The sequence below is a fragment of the Manis pentadactyla genome, chromosome 13 (genome assembly GCF_030020395.1).
Source record: "Manis pentadactyla isolate mManPen7 chromosome 13, mManPen7.hap1, whole genome shotgun sequence".
NCBI classification, from domain to species: Eukaryota; Metazoa; Chordata; class Mammalia; order Pholidota; family Manidae; genus Manis; species Manis pentadactyla.
This window is the reverse complement of record NC_080031.1, coordinates 13055069-13060299: the sequence shown is the minus strand read 5'-3', so window position 1 is coordinate 13060299 and position 5231 is coordinate 13055069. Positions and strand designations below refer to the sequence as shown.

Here is a 5231-nt window from a genome sequence, read left to right as displayed (position 1 = left end):
CCACGTGGGGCTGAGGAGGAAGGTCAGGGACTAAGACTGTCCCTGAACTGTACGTATGAGGGAGAAGCTCTGCCCTTCCTGGATGCGAGGGGAGAAGTCATTTTCCACAAACCACTTTACTCCACCCTGATATAAAAATAGCATAATTACTAGCATTTTTATCAGACGTATTTAATTTCCTTTTTGGTCTGCAGTTGGTGATAATCCAGGGGAATTAGTGAACCTGGGTCCTCTTCACTACACTGGGCTGATTTAGCTAATGATGTGTTAATGAGTTGTTAATCACGTATTCAAATTGGGAAGGTTGGGTGGTTGAGCAGGTGCTGAACCTGGTCCGGAAGAATCTGCCATAGTAAAACCTTCCAATTTCCATTTCCCTGGGAACGGGCTTTGCCTTTTCCCTCTTCACTTTTTCTGCTTATATGTATGTAATTTTTCTTCCACATTCTGGCAGGATCTTGAACAAACTTGGTTCTTGATGTGTCCTGAAGTTCTGAAAGCATGGATCTACTAGTCTCGAATTTTCCATGTTGGTTGTTGATGTAGATAGGAATGACAGTGTAGCCTGTTTTGGCTACACCAACTGGAAAGACATTGAGCTTCAGAAAAGTAATAATTGACTGATCTATCAGAGCCTCCTGGCACCAGCATACTGTAAAATTCTAAACAACTGTAGAGAATCATATGGTGTATGAAAATATTTTCACAGACACCATCTCTTTTGATCAGAAACACTAACTATGTGAGATGAAGTGATGAGGTATTTTCCAGATGATAGGACGGGGGTGAGGGAAGTTGACATTTTCCCAAGGTCGCTTAACTTGAAAGTAACAGAACTGGATTTTCATCCAGGTGTGCTCAACCTCAAATTCTATTCCCTAGACCATGGTGCTTCTCCTAGAAACTGAAGTAAACATCTTGAAAGATACGGAGTTGATCTTATGCTTCATGCATGAAACATATTTTTGTCTCCTATATTACTATTATTAAACTAAAGACAAGAGAAAACCTCCTGCAGAAATACATGGGACACCGGTTAAAACCCCTTCTTCCCATTCCTGACCTACCAGGTTAGAATCTCTGTGAGTAGGTCCCATGGATCTGCATGTTATAGACTCCCACGTAGTGTTTATGCACACTAGCATTTGGGAATTTTAGTCTCTCACCAATTGCTTTACCATTAGCATTTCCAACACATTTAATAAGATTAATGACCTAGCCTCTCTGCCTAGAGTATGTAAGAAACACAACATTAGAAGCAAAGGAAAGACTTTTTGAGGTGAACACACGTTTCAGGAGAGGTAGTATCTGACAAACTCCTATTGAGAAATAGGAAATAAATGCTAAAATGGAGATACAGACCTATATTTATTACAATAAAGTACAATAATGGAAAGTAATTATGCCCATCCTGACTCAAGGGAAATAAAAAAGCTTAAATTATCTTTAGTACCCTTTCTCCATGAATACCAGGAAAGACATAATCAATGTTTAAAAATGTTTGTGAAACAACTGCATAACTTATTTAATACTTGTAGAGATAAAACTTTACCTTTTAAGAGTTCCCTGAAAGGAGAATATTTGAATATAAGTTAAAAGACCAGGGCTCGAATCCCACCCCTGACAATGACCAGTTTCGTAAACACAGACCGGTTTCTTCACCCCTTTCTTTGCAGTAGTTTTCTCACAGCTGTCAAATGCCCTGTTCTGAGAATAAAATTAAATGATGGCTGTGAAAGTCTTGTGCATATGGAAAAGCTTTGTATGGATGTCAGGTATTATGAGCACCTGAAAGATTCCCATATAGCATTTTATTCCTTTATATGTCAGGATTAACAGTGCATCATTACTTTCTGTTTACTAGCTAGCATAGGGATATTGGAATTAACTACTGAATTAATATAACTATGAGTCCAGTGGAATAATCCAGTAGCATATTTGTGTTCCTGACCTCTGTTCCTAATTAAAATGAGTGACTCTGGGCAAAAATGCCTTCACTTTTCATAAGCTTTCTTATCTTCAGAATGGGATTGGAAGCCTCTACTGGGCTTCCATGACATAAGAGTGGTGGAGAAAGCCTTGGAAAACTGAATTCTTTTGATGTTCCTATTCTCTAGATGTAAAAATATTATTATGAGGCACAGAGAAGTCTTTTCATTGAAGTAGCTGATCGTCAAAGCTGGTAGATGACCCAGACAACGTGTATGATTACTTCTTTTATAAATGAACATAGAAATATTCTGAAGTAATCATTCCACTGATGAGTTTTATGGCAGATTTTCAGAGTTCGGTTAAATTGGGGGAACTATATGAACGGGTATTTGTTGTGATTGGTCGGTCGTTTGCTTTTGTCCTTTGTTCTGTACTGTGCGTTTCCTGACTCAATACTTCTTCAAAGAAGTGGTCTTGAAAGAAGTGCAGCTAGGGTAGGGCTTTCAGAAGATGAACAACCACCTTCTGTGTTTTCTGTGGATCCCTAAGTGTTCTCGTTTCTAGAGAAAAGGGAATGCTTGAGGTCCATGGGCCAGTGAGTTTGGCTGAAAAAAGAACAGAAACAGAAAATTTTAAAACCAAGGGGAAAATGGATAAACCTGTCACTCCAACATTGTGTGCTAGTTTGTTCTTTTTCTTAACTCTTCAGAAAATGAAATGCAAGGGAACAAAAGACCCACATTTTCTAATACATACTAGGGGCTTGTGTATGCCTGTCTGCTACACATTCATCAGATTTATGTATCTTATGGTTTTCAGATACCTATGAATTGTGTTTTATTTTTCCCCCAGAACCAGAAGAGAAATTTTATTTTATTCTACAGTCATATCACCCAATAATAGTCACATGAAATCATCCTGATAGCTTCTTTGATGGAGTTGGAATACTGTATCTCAGTCAAGGAGTTAACATTTGCTTTAATTTTTTTTTTCAGGGTCTTTGATTCTTGTGAAAGAAATATGACCTAGAATTTAAAATGATTAACAAAAACTCCAAAATAAATGATATTTTAAAACACGTAAAGGGGTTCGGTTAGGGGTCATTTAGTCTTTCACTGTGTTGAAACTCTGCCAATCCCCATCCTTCAGAGAAAAACACGTTCATTATATTAATCAAAGAAAGGGATGCGGTGAAATAAACGAAAGTTATTAAAGAAAGGGAGATGGATGGCCATTGAGACAACCGTTTGTTTTGCCACAACCAAATTTGTTTCCAGAAAAAAAACCCTTATCAATTTTTAGAGAATGGTTTGTTCTGTCATGGTAGATGCAGTGTTAATATTCTTTACTGCTCTCTCAGAGCCAGAGCAGCTCTTGGACACCAATCTAAATAAAGGAGAAGGGAAGGCTTAATCACACCTGTCACTGACCAGTCATTAACATTTTCCAACAAGGGTATTAGAGGAAAAATTCTGAGAGGTCAATTTTTATTTCAAGAGTGGAGCCAAACGAGAGGATACTTACTTGCAAGCAATGTGCTCAGGCGAGAGCAGGTGCATGAAGTCCCCTTCAATTTGGTAAGCCTTTATTAAGCATGTTCTGTTACAGACATCATCGTTCAACAAGTTCATTATTGAGAAGAGAAAATTGTTAAGGGGAGAAATAAATTCAGCAAACATTTGTCAAAGCAATTTGAATAGACATACAAACAAGATACAAGGGAGAGACTGATTAAGTCTTCCTGGAAAACTAAAACAAGGGGAGGGTTGAGTTAGGAGTCTGGCTGTGAGAGAAAAACTGTCTGACACAAGAGATGGAAGGGAAGTTCCAGGCAGAGAACAAACCTGGGTAAAGGCTTGGGTGGGTGGGTAGTGGAGTTGAAATAAAGGGAAAAAAATGATGACACAGGTAGAAGTTTTTTTGTTTGTTTTAGAATTTCTAGGTCTGGGCATAGTTTTGATATAGGATAGGTGATTAATTGGTTAATTACTTTATCCATTTTATACCTATCTTTTTGAAAGTGACCTCTGAGTCCAAACCTATCTTGCCTAATATAAGCCCTTATGCCTGTCGATCCTTCACTGTACCATCATCATATGATTGCTTCAATCCCTTACTCCTTGCTCAGTCTCCCATTTTCAAACCATTCTGTTATGCCTTCTGGAACTCGAATCCTGCTATATATGGATATATGTCTGTGTGTAGACATGTATGTGTCTATGGTATATACGGTATGTGGTGCATGTATATAATGCTCACTCTAAAATGCATTTTAAATTAAGGGTACCATGGATTTAGTTTATTTCATTATTAGTTATACACTTATTTATATACTTAGCTTAAGTGGTGGATAATTGTTTTCTCACACCTGTTTTAACTCTAGATTAAGAAGTGGGGTGCTGTCTGTATCATGACCTGCAGCCTCTTATTGCTCCTCCTGTTAAAATTTAAATGCTCCCTTTGGGGTTTCTGCTCTGAGTATACCATTCTCTAAATACTATTGTCTGTTGACCTCCAATTTTTCACTCTTTAGTCATTAACTAGTCTGTCTCATGAATTTTCAGTCATTAAATATTCCATCCCACTCTCTTTATAGCCAACCTAAACTCTGTCAAATTCCAGCAGCAACTCCCATTACCTCAAATTCCACAAGGATGAATGACTGAACATTTTGGCTCCCTTCCCTAGCCTTTTCATCTCCAAATGACCCTCTTTAATCCATCCAAATTCATTCTTTGCACTTGGTTATCTGGCAGACTACTCTACATTCCAAAGTTCCTAAATCAGTCATCTCCTTCTCTAAACAAAACTCTATTTCCTTCCATGGTGCTTGTCAAACTATTCCTACTTTAACCTTACAGGCATCTCCACTGCACTCTTCCCTTCTCATCTTCAGATTCCAGAATCCATCAGTTAAATAACCACTGTTTATAAAGTCTATCCCAGTTCCTTCTCAGTGTTTTGCCTCATCTCTCTCTCAAACTGCCAACACTAAATAAACCCAAACACACATGTTCTCCATGTCTGCACTTGGGTTGCTGAGCACAGAGATTAAAAAAAGACAACAGACAACAGCAAAGAAACAAAACCATCCAGGGAGACAGCTAAGATGAGGTCCTTCCATTGACTGCAAGTCTACTGCTTCTCTTTTCCACTCCTCTCACTCCCAAAAGTTCTGTAATCCCTGTTTCAAAGAGGAAAATAGAAATTACTAGGCATGAGTTCTTTCACATACATCTTCCCAGACATGAAAACCTTCCATTATCTGGACCCTCTTTCTCTTCTTCTGTTACAGGGCT

At 38.2% G+C, this 5231-nt stretch overlaps 1 long non-coding RNA gene across 1 annotated transcript; it reads right to left on the bottom strand.

Annotated features, from left to right (window-relative positions):
* Positions 1–1792: 1792 nt before the first annotated feature.
* On the bottom strand, positions 1793–3710 carry LOC130680496 (uncharacterized). Its single transcript, XR_008993519.1, has 2 exons — positions 3457–3710; positions 1793–2537 (listed from the first exon to the last, which is right to left on the bottom strand). It is a non-coding gene; the product is annotated as an uncharacterized LOC130680496 (long non-coding RNA).
* Between the last annotated feature and the right edge of the window lie 1521 nt (positions 3711–5231).